Genomic DNA, 12,860 nt, shown 5'->3' on the forward strand with positions numbered 1-12,860 from the left:
TTCTTTACTTTGTAATCTTTGGTATCCTTTCTTTCATGACTCATAGTGAAGGGAACTTTGCTACTTGCATTCATGGTTATCCCCTTCTTGATCTTCCCTTTTACTTTGTCAATCGAATTTGTAAGATCCTAAGTCCACTGGGGGATTGGCTCATCTTGCCTCCTTGATGTGGTAAAAGTCTTATCAATGAAGGCTCCTACACATTCAATCAAGGCTCCTACGCATTCAAATAAATCAAGAAGAATACCATGTGCTTCCAAAAGGAAAAGTAAAACTACAATTCTCAATTAAGAAGATACATTGTCATAACCAATCTGGAATCCAAAATAATAATCACCAACAAAGAACCTACAAATATAATCATGTCACGTCAAAGTCACTAAGAACAAGGAGCATCCATGACACAATTATCACCTGCAACTAAACAAGAATGTAACTCCCAATCTATCACACTTGTAAGAATCACATAGTCAACAACATAGGTCCTCCATCATGATTTTATCTAGTAACACCATCTCTTCTCAACCATGAAAACAATATCCAAAACCAAGTGATTAAACCAAACCACCAATCTAAGCATGCATCAACAATGAAAGATCTATGGGAATAGACTGCCTACAACACTACATAAGTTGTAGACCCCATAATGTGTCATACAAATACAAACTAAATATTGACAATCATGTCAAAATGAGAAAAAATTGAGATACAAATTGAGTATAAAATGACACAATCTCATAATCTCCAATATTTAACTTGTCATAAACTCATAAAGTTGTCATAGATAAAAGAACCTATGCAAAAACTCATATTAGAATAACAATAAATAAATCATATCAAAATAGCTCCAAAATTGATCTACAAAGTAGTTCTCTAAACAATCTATGACCTCTCTAACCCAATTTGTACAATTTATGACCTCTCAAAGTCAAAAGTGATTATCAAACTTCTAGCAATAATTTTTTATATAAGAAAACAATATGGAATAATCAACCACACCACTACATAATTCTCTAAGTCACCTTTCCAATGACTATAAGAAGTTGAAAAATACAACACTCCCAGTCCAATTTATGCTTTCTACAAGAAAAATAACCTATTAAGATATAAAACTAGATCTGCAAAAAATTGTCACAAATCTATAAACCTAAAAAGTTTAATATATAGTGAACAACCTACACAAAACCCTCATACCTTGCCATGTCTTGATTATTTTCATACATGTCATAGATTCAACTTAGCACAATATTTTGTCAACCTAGGGTTATACAACCACAACCATTACTCTAATACCAAATGTTGGAAAAGATGTATCCATACAATGAAAATTTCCAAATATGTACTCATAATCCATATATAAAAAAGAATATAAAACATAATCAACAAATATGATAAAAGTTATAACCAAGGAAAACCCTCATGAGGGTAAAACCTATCCTCCAAAAACTTCCATCAACCATATATTAATCAACAATGCAACATAACAATACATCCATGAACACCTCATAATCACAAGTCCTATACCGGAACTCCATGTGTACAAGAATGTAGACTCACATCTCACACCATGCTTCAAACCCTCACAAATGCAACAAGAGATGCTCTCAACCCCTTAGCCAATTTAGCCAATATGAACAACTACCCTTGTGGATGCTTTTATAAAAAAAATCTCCCACAAAACCATGCGACAAATATCATGGGATTATAAACCATTGACCCCACATTTAATTTTGGGTACTAATTTTATACTTTATTAAATTAGTTTTCCCAATATTAAATAAATATAATTACATGTGACAAACAACATAGAAAGTGACCCTAAGAATGTTAAATCCTAGTGATGCGCACCCATCTAACTTACCCTAGGCGCACCAAACACATAATAATAATTAATACATTTTAAAAATTATGCAAGGTGTACTATTAGGATAATCGGTGAACAACTGAGAGGAGGGGGAGTGAATCAGTTGTTAACAGGCTATATCAATTAATCTACTTAATAACCTTTAACCGGATCACATAAACATTACATACCGAAATATAAGAAACAGATACCAATAAGCAATAAAACTTAACAATAAAATAGATAATCAGCACAATGCAACCATACCACATAACACCATGATTTGTAACAAGAAAACCTAGAAAGGGAAAAACCACAGTGGGAAGCCTACCCATAGTCAGATGATACTTCTGCAGAAAGTATGTGATACAATGAGGAGCCTGCACATGCAGGAAGGCACACTACCTAGAGCATATTGCTCATTACAAGAGAGTCTCACTAACTACAGAGAGGTTATAACCACCTCAAGATAAATGGACAACAAACCAGAATAATGAACTACCAGACATAGCATCTACCATGCCTGATTATAGTTCTAGTTAAGCTCAATACCGGATGCCTTTGACCTCTTCCTTAATCCCAATTAGATCGCCTATGATTGACCAAATCTCCTTCACACATGATATTGCATTCCAAGACCACGAAACATATTCCCCATGATCTACAATGAGATCTTACATCATTTTATATCAACTCTAAGGCCTAAACCAATTAGGTATATTACAATAAGATAATTATATAAATCCATATTACAATGATATGCCATGTCGTCTTAAGACCAAAACAACAATAACCAATCCATAGAACACATCATCATGATACCATTCTATAACCTAGATAGGCACTGAACCTATTCTAGGTCCACCACTCCAAAGAAATGTCTTCAAGTAGTTGAAGCATGATCAAAGAACATCTTCAACATCCTGAAATCCATCTAGAAGCCGCACCAACACCACTTATGCACCCTATCAAGATTTCTTAGTGAAAGCTCTATCGATTAAACCTTAAACCAATGCCTGTATGGGTTTACAAGAGTATATGATAGCATCTGATTACCAAGTCAATACCAAATGACCAAAACATGCTCTAGGAACATGTAACACGTAAAATGAAACATACTCTATTGATCCAAACATCCCGGAAGTGTCCAAAAGATAGTCTCTTCTGTCAATAACCCTAGATCTTCTATTGGTAACTAAAATCTATCTACTGGTAACCAACCATAATAGCTAGTGTTGACATCAATGACAAAACCTCAATGCAACACATAATCAATTTATCCATAATGCCAACAATCTCCCCCTTTGGTATTGATGGAAACACTAGATGTGAAAATCATCTAAGTACCAGGAAAATGCCAAACAAGTCTACCCCTGTGGAAGACAACCAACAATCTCCTGAATATCAATTACTCTCCCCTTATGAATGATATCTCTATAAAGTTTTGAATTTATTTTTCACATTACTATCTCTCCCCCTTTGACATCAATGCCATAAATCTGAAACAAATATCAAAACAAGAATATAAACCTCTAAATCTCAAAGCTGACTACTCCCCCTAAGTAGTAGCACCACTCATCAGTGTCGAAATTAATAACATCTCTGATAATGCATGTCGAACTGATGACAAACTACATTAATAAAAAAAATTTCGTAGGGGTAGAAACCCCTAACCTATCTCTCAAATACTCAAATGATTCCTTAGACAATGGTTTAGTGAATATATTTGCAATCTATTCTTTAGTGTTCACATAAACTAATTTGACTTCCTTTCCTTCTACCTTGTCCTTCAGAAACTTATACTTTATTGATATATTCTTAGTCTTAGAGTGAAATACCAGATTCTTAGACATGTCAATAGCTACAGAGTTATCATAGTAGATAACTATCAGTTCACTACAATTTACCTTGATATCCTTCAACATTTCCTTCATCCACAAGACTTGAGTGCAATTAATTGATGCTGCAACATACTCAACTTCTACAGTAGATAAAGAAATGCATGACTTTTTTTTTCTGATCCATGACACCAGTTTCTTTCCAAGAAAGAAAGCTCCACCAGAAGTGCTCTTAATGTCATCAATATCTCCTACCCAAGTTGAGTTAGTATGTGTACATAAAGTAAAATCATCATTTTTAGAATACCATAAGCCATATTCTATTGTTCCTTGCGAATATTGGAATATCCTCTTTACTGCACATTCATGATTTTCTTTAGGATTACTTTGATATCTTGAAACAATACGTATTTCATTCATAATATCTTGTATAGTCTAAGTTAAATATAACAGACCACCAATCATAGACTTATACCTTGTCAGATTTACCGGTGTAAAAGTATTCTTGATAGATAATTTCTCACTTGTCACCATAGGAGTACTTATCGGTTTGGAATTATCCATACCAAACTTCTTCAACAATTCCCTCAGGTACTTAGTTTGATAGATAAAAATGCTTTTGTCAGTTTGAGTAATTTGCAAACCTAAGAAAAATCTCATCTCACCAATCTTGGATATTTCAAATTCATTCTTTATATTATTATAGAATTCCATGCACAATTTATCTTCTCCTTCAAAAATGGTATCATCAACAAATACTTCAATAATCAGAATATCATCATCAGTGATCTTATAATATAAATTACTATCAGCATTGCCTTTAGTAAAACCAAAATTCAAAATATATTTGTCCAACCTTGCATACCAAGCTCTAAGAGCTTGTTTCAATCCATATAAAGCTTTCTTCAATCTGCAAACCATATCTTTATCATCTGTTAGTGAAAATCCATCAACTTGCTCAATATATACTTATTCCTCAAGTTCACCATTAAAAAATTCACATTTAACATCCATTTGATAAACCTTATAGTTCTTATAAGTTGCATAGGCAAGAAATAGTCTAACAACTTCAATTCTAGCTACAAGCGCAAATGTTTCACCATAATAAATTCCTTCCATTTGAGAATATCCTTTACAAACCAATCTAGCCTTGTTTCTTACAACTTGACCATCCTCTTTCAATTTATTCCTAAAAACCCATTTAGTTCCAATAACATTCTTATTTTTAGGTTGAGGAACTAAAGTCCAAGTCTCATTCTTCTCTATCTGATCTAATCCATCTTTCATAGCCTTTAACCAATGTTTATCCTTGCAAGCTTCAATAATAGATGCCAGTCTTCTTCTTGTCATAACTCCCCTATTCCTATCTCCAATTATTTGATCTTTAGAATGATTAAACCTTAAATACCTCGGTGTTTTCTGAACTTCAAGTTCACTGCTCTGATCATCAGTCACAGTTGAGTTTTCAGATTGTGCCGGTGTAACTATCTCAATATCCTATACCGGTTGAGGCATTGTCGGTTCTGTTATGATCATTTCCACTGTCAATTCCCTATCATATGATATAGATTAATTTCTATACTGCTCATCCACTTTCACATAAGGATTCTCCACAATTTTCTGCAATCTTTTGTTATAACATCTATAAGATTTTCTTTGAATTGAATAACCAAGAAATATCCCTTCATCACATCTAGGATCAAACTTTCCAATTGAATCATCTATTTTGATACAACATTTACTTCCAAAAATTTTGAAATATTTAATAGTAGGTGTATGCCCAAACCATAATTCATAAGGGGTCTTACCAGTTTCATCTTTGATGTTAACTCTGTTGAATGTGTAGACTGTTGTACTCACTGTTTCTCTCTAGTATATGTGAGACAATTTTGCTTCCATTATCATAGATCTTGCTGCATCCAAAATGGTTATGTTCTTTCTTTCAACTACTCCATTTTGCTAAGGAGTCTGAGGTGCAGATAATTGTCTCCTAATTCCATTTGTCTCATAGTAACTGTTAAATTTGTGAGAAGTGAACTCACCACCTTGATCTGATCTTAGACATTTGATTTTCATTCCAGTTTCTGTTTCAACTTTTTTCTTTAAAGATCTTGAATTTCTCAAAGGCTTCAGACTTCTCCCTTAGAAAAGTCACTCACATCATCCTATAATAGTCATCAATAATCAACATGAAATACGTATCACCTTGAAAGCTTCTATTCCATGCTGGACCACATAAGTCAGTATGAATCAAATGAAGAACATCATTAGATTTATCATGTATGCTCTTAAAAAAACTTCTAACTTGCTTCCCCAATTGACATTCCTTACATACTGGATTATGAGGCTTCATAATCTTAGGTATATCTCTAACTGTCTTAGTTGAACTGATCTTAAAAATACAATCAAAATTAACATGACACAACCTCTTATGCCATAACCAACTCTCATCAACATGAGAAATCAAACATGTCTTATTACCAATGTTCAAGTGGAAGATATTACCTCCAGTCTGAATACCAGTTGCAATCTCCAAACTAGTCTTGTTAATGATTTTGCATTTTCTATCTTTAAAATGAAGTTGGAAACCCTTGTCCACCAATTGACCAACACTCAAAAGATTATGCTTTAATCCTTCTACATAATAGACATTATCAATATTATATTTTCCATCCAAAGAAATAATACCTCTACCTTTGATCATACATGCTTTGTCATCTCCGAATCTAACTTGACCGCCATTGTATTCTTGCAGGGACAAAATTTTTCTTTTATCTCCAATCATATGATGTGAACATCCACTATCAATTACCCATTCATCCTTATCTTCAACTTTTGCTGCCAAGGCCTTTTCTTCATTCATGATAGCTGGTTCCTGTTCATCTTCCTTTAAAGCATAGAACACCCATTCCTTTCCATTTCTAGATCCACTAGTAGAGTCTTCTGTCGGTTCATCCCTAGAGTCATCACTTACTCCTTCCTCATCTGTTATGTAGCATTGTTTACTTTTCTTGAATCTTTATCTATCCTGGTTAGGCTTAAATGATTTCTTAACTCTTTCCTCAAATCTTGCATTCCTTTCAAGACATCTAGATGCAAAATGACCAAGCTTATTACATGCAAAACATTTAAAAGGTTCTTTTCCTTCATACTTACATCCTGTCAGTCCTTTAGGTACTCTTCTAGCAAATAAGGCTTCAAGTTTCTCAAATTCTTCATCTTATTTCCTCATATCTTCCAATTCTTTTGCATACAAGGCTTTCCAATCACTTTTTTCGGTAGATGTGATGATGATGCATGAAAAGCAGGTTCAGATTTTGCAGCTCCAGAAGGTCCCAATTCATCAAGCTCAAAAGAAGATAATTTCCCAATCAGAATGTCTCTATTAACTGAAGAGTTAGCCATTGTTCTCAACTCATTAATTACAATTGGTTTCATCTTGTAAGTCGATGGAAGGGCTCTCAAGACTTTGGAAACTATTTCATCTTCACTCAGAAATCCTCCACAACATTTAATTCCCATAACAATCTCATTTACTCTTTCCATAAACACAATAATTCTTTCATTATCTTCCATCTTCAAGTTTTCATATCTTACTCGGTAACCATCAAGTTTAGCAATTTCGACATTAGGGTCACCTTCATTCAGAGTTTGCAATTTATCCAACATAACCTTTGCCGATGATTATAAGTCAATCCCATGATTTGTTGATCAATAAGTGCATACAAGAGAGCTTCTCTAGCTCTACAATCATTTTCAATATTCTTATCCAAGTTTGCAAGAGCAGGGTTGCCAGATGCCAAATCATAAAGTGTGTATCCTTTCTTGGTGATCTCCTAAATGTCCTTGCCAAGACATCTAAGATGATTCTCCATTTGAATTTTCCATATCCCATAATTTATTCCATCAAGCTTAAAGATTTCTCTTCTAAAAATAGTTGCCGGTGGATTTGAAGTGTTAGCTGCCATAGGATCTACCTCAAGCGGTTAAGCTTCTACAAAAGAGGACCAAAGCTCTAATACCAATTGTTGGGATAATCGATGAACAACTTAGAGTGGGGGGGTGTGAATGAGTTGTTAATAGATTATATCATTTAATCCACTTAATAACATTTAATTGGATCACATAAACATTAAGTACCGAAAATAGCAGAAACAGATACCGGTAAGTAATAAAACAGATAATCAACACAATGAAACCATACCACATAACACCATGATTTGTACATGGAAACCCCAAAAAAGAAAATACCACGGTGAGAAACCAACCCACACTCAAATGATACTTCTATAGAAAGTATGTGATACAATGAGGGGCATGCACATGTAGGAAGGCACATTGCGTAGAGAGTACTGCTCATTACAAAAGAGTCTCACTGACTACAGAGAGGTTATAACCACCTCAAGATAAATGGACAAAAATCTAGAATAATGAACTGCTAGAGATAGCATCTACCATGCTTGATTATAGTTCCAGTTAAGCTCAATATCGGAGGCCTTTGACCTCTTCCTTAATCCCAATTCGATCTCCTATGATCAACCAAATCTCCTTCGCATATTATATTGCATTCCAAGACCACGACACATATTCCCCATGATCTAAAATGAGATCTTACATCATTTTATATCAACCCTAAGGCCTAAACCAATTAGGTCGGCCACCTAAAATATATTATATTAACATCATTACATAAATCCATATTACAATGATATGCCATGTCGACTTAAGACCAAAAAAACAATAACCATTCCATAGAACATCCTAAAACATCTTGGTAATGTGTAGAGAACACGTTATCATGATATCAGTCCATAACCTAGATAGGCACCAGACCTATTACACGTCCACCATGCCAAAGCAATGTCTTCAAGTAGTTGAAGCATGATCAAAGAACATCTTCAGCATTCTGAAATCCATCTAGAAGTTTCCCCAACACCACTTATGCATCCTGTTAAGATTTCTCAATGAAAGCTCTACCGGTTAAACCTTAAACAACTGTCAGTATGGGTTTACAAGAGTGTATGATAGCATCCGATTACCAAGTCAATACCAACTAACCAAAACATTCTCTAGGAACATGTAACACAAAAAATCAAACATTCTCTATTGATCCAAACATGTCATAAGTGTCCAACAAATAGTCTCTTCTACCAGTAACACTAGATCTTCTACCCGTAACCAACCATAATAGCTAGTGTTGACATCAATGACAAAACATCAATGCAACACATAATCAATTCATCCATAATGCCAACATGTACAACATCTAATTCTCAACACTATAAATATATGAATTCTTATTATTCTTGCAAGACAAACACATTCTCAACTAGGACCAATATTGGCACCAAAATTTTATGTGTTGCATGTTAACTCTTTTTCCTTCCATATTGTACATTTGAAGTTATCCTCTTTCCATTGATAACCAATTTGATACATTCTAAATGAGTCCCCTAACTATCAAAAGTTACAAAAAATTATTAAAATTCTAATTCTAGGCTATATTTTAGAATTTATCCTTGTGTTTTTTATGCTTGTCATCCCTACCAATACCAAAACCACTCAAATCCTTGTTAATTTTTTTTCTAAGTGTTATTGCAGTTTCAGGGCCCACAGAGTCCCGGGTTAAAGTCATCCCTGATTTTGCCTTGGTTTCCTCCAACTTTGGGATTGGTTCTTACAAAAAAGTGTTCTCTGATATAGTGTTAAGTTTATGCTAGGATTGGTAGGATAAAAATTCTCCCATGTAGTTGGCCATCCCTTTGTGCCTTTCAAGGGGGTTGTGCTAATATTTTGTGGTTTTTGGTCTTTCTATTTCTGTTGGATTTCTAGTTACTCTTCTAGCTACCTACTAGGTTTTTGTTCTATTTTGGGGGTTTTATTTGGCTAGTTGTACATCCTTCATGCACTGTCAGTATTGCTTTGCAATTATGTAATGGTACAGAAAGGTATCCCACTTTTATTAATTATAACTTTCTAAATGTTCTAATTAATTAAAAAATAGGTTTTTCAGGACACAAAACCTTTACAACAGAGAAAGCGAAAGAGCACTGAGAAGAACAGTGCAATAAAGTCCGCATACAGAAAGACTGGCCAAAAGACCAGCGAACAGAAAGAACAACCAAACAACAAAAAACAACAAAGAAATAGGGAAGGCACTACACAGCCATTTTCTTTAGCAAATCCTCCACCGTTATCACCAACTCGTCATAGGTGGCCCTAACAGCTTTCAGGTCTTCCAGATCCTTGTTTAGTTTCTTTTCCTTCCTCTTGCCTCTGGTGTGGGTTCTGGGACCTTAAGCTTCCCCTGTTCCTTCAGCTTGTAGGTCTAAGTCCTGGATTTCCTTTTCGTCATCCAGCTTGCTGATGAGGGTATGGGTGTTGTTGGCCGAGATCTTCAGGATACTAAGGCTTTGTTCAGTGAAGTTCTTTAGACACTCCTCAATTTTATCAACTTTGGTAACAGTGTCCAAGAGGTTTTTTTCTCTAATGTCCGTAAGGCTTTTTCTGTCCAGCATCTCCTTTTCAATCTTCTCAAACCTGGGGTTGAAAGAATCTCTAATGTCTTCAACTTTGGCAATGGTGTTTTTCAGGTCCTCAAAATAGTCGGTCATTGTATTCCCCTCCCTAATATTAATGGTTTTCAGAATCAAGACTCTGTTACAAAGTTTCTTGTATTCATCCATAGCTTTCTTGTAACCATTAATGAGCCACTCCATTGTTTCCATGAAACCATGCAGACCCTCAGGAGGAGGGCCAGATGGGGGAGCCTCTTTTCTAGGGGTAACCTGTTCTTCTTTAGGGATGTGGAGGGCGGAAATAGTGTCAGCAGCCCTGATAGTCTCTTCCATGGTCTCCTTTTCTAGGCTGTGCTCAGCTTCCAGGGTCCTTGCTTGCTTGTCAGCGTCTGGTTCCTTGCCAGTCTCCTCTTGTTTCTTGTGCTTTTTCCAGGTCTAGGTCTGGCATTTTGTTTTCTTCTTCAACATCCCTTTAGGGTTCTCCTTCTCAGAATCATCCGAGTCCTCCCCTTCTGAAGAGATGCTGATCAAGGGTTTTCTTTGAGGCTTTTTACCCTTGGATGAAGAGGGTCTTGTTTTTCTGTATTTCCTCTTCTTCCCGCTTTCATACTCTGAGTCATCAAAATTGTCCTCTATATCAGATGAAGAGTCACTATCCGATTCCTCCTCCTTAGAAAAGGCAGAATCAGACATCTCTTCTTCAGAATCCATAGAGGGCTGAATCCGAGCAATTTGATTGGCCTTTAAATGGTCATATATTAGGACCATTAGGCCTTGGTGCATACCAGTATCACCCAGAGGGTTCTCTTTGTAGGCCTTAAGGGATGCATTCATCGAACAAAGCAGGAAATAAGGGAAATTAACCTTATCATTGTGCCTAAACTGATTTAACAGAACAAAGTGATACCCATACACTTTCGTAAACCTACCATCTAGAGTGATATAACACATTAAAACAAAGAGAATCTTCCGCCAGGGTTTGGCAAAATCCCTAGGTGGATAATAAGTTTTGCTCAACTTTACCAGTCATTTTTTCTCTTTCTTAGTTACTGGGTACCTTTCAATAGCTTCTCTGCTAACCTTCCTATCTCTATAGAAGTTGCAACCTTCCCTGGTGAGGCTCGTGGCTTGAGCAATTAGATTTTCATTGATTTCAACCATTTGATCGCCCATTTTTAACATGCCCTTCTTGCAGCTCTTGCAGAAAAGACTAGTTACCATACCATCTCGGTCGTGGAGTCTCTCCATGAAGTTTGAGAGAGCACCCTTCTGCAGAATACCCCACACCTCTTCCTTCTATTTCCATTCTTTACAGCTACTTGGTTCATATCGCCTCCTATTTCCACCCATATTGTCGCTACTCATAGCCAAATTTTGAAACTTACAGAGCTAATTAAACTGATAACTTTTTGAAGCTATAACAATTACCCAGAAAGCATGAGAATTTATGGCATTGATGTTATAATGAGTGATTTTCTCATTATTAAAATAACTTGAAGTACTCACATCAGTACTTTTCATAATTATCCTATCCATCAAGAGTCTTTGGAGTACTTCTATATCGCTCATTACTAATGATTTATCTAACATCTTCGGGGAGTCCGCATTCATCCATCCACGTGGTAATTGCCTCACTTTTAACCGCCGCATTGGCAGCTAAGTCAGTAGGGCCATTGGCCTCCCGGTAGATGTGGGAGATATGCAATTTTTTAAAGGTGCTAATAATGTCAATAGCAGAGGTGATTATGTTATGAATCAACCATGAAGGTTTTGAAGTCCCATTAAGGCACTTTATTATATTATTTGAGTCCCCTTCTATCCATAGATAGGGGCATTTCCATTTTTTGGCTAGGATGATGCCTTGAAGAGCTACCATTTCTTCAGGTTTATGGTTGGTTTGGGTTCTGATAGGGACAGCAACCATTTCCTTGCAAATTCCTCTATGATCTCTAAGAATAGCTCCACAACCTAAAGGACCTGGGTTACCTTTAGCAGCACCATCAAAATTAACTTTGAGCCAACCTTGAGGAGGGGTTTGCCATTTAGCTTCAAGCCTTTTATCATGGTTGAGATTAGGACCATCAGTGATCTTCATATTCCATACCCTTAGGATAATAGAATCCAGTGGGTTGTTCGAGTAACAAGGACCCTCAATGATCCCTATATTTTCCTGAATAGACCATTGAATTTTTTGGAACACAATATCTTGATTGAGGGAGACATCCCTGAAGATTTGGTTATTTATTTCTTTCCATAGACCCCACAAGATGTGAGGAAGAGAGAGTTGCCATAAGCATCTCAAAAAAGGGTTAGTCCATTGAATATTCTAGGAGGAGAACATATCTCTGATGTTATTTGGAAACACCCAAGTAATACTAAAGCTCTTAAGGAAGCTTTTCCAAACAGAGGCAAAGAAGGAACAGTGGATAGCAAGATGGTCCACAGACTCTTCCTCTTGAAGGCACAACACACATCTATTAGGGAGGGCAAAACCTCTGCCTTTGAGGTTGTCAAGGGTCAGGATCTTATTTTGGAGGATAGTCCAAAAGAAAAAATTGATTTTGGGAGTAAGACCCTTAATCCAAGCTTTAGACCAATAAGGGTTAATAGGATGGGGGTGGGGGGGAAAGGACACTATACATAGAAGACAGATAAAATACC

This window comes from Cryptomeria japonica, chromosome 7 (assembly GCF_030272615.1).
Source record: "Cryptomeria japonica chromosome 7, Sugi_1.0, whole genome shotgun sequence".
NCBI lineage: Eukaryota > Viridiplantae > Streptophyta > Pinopsida > Cupressales > Cupressaceae > Cryptomeria > Cryptomeria japonica.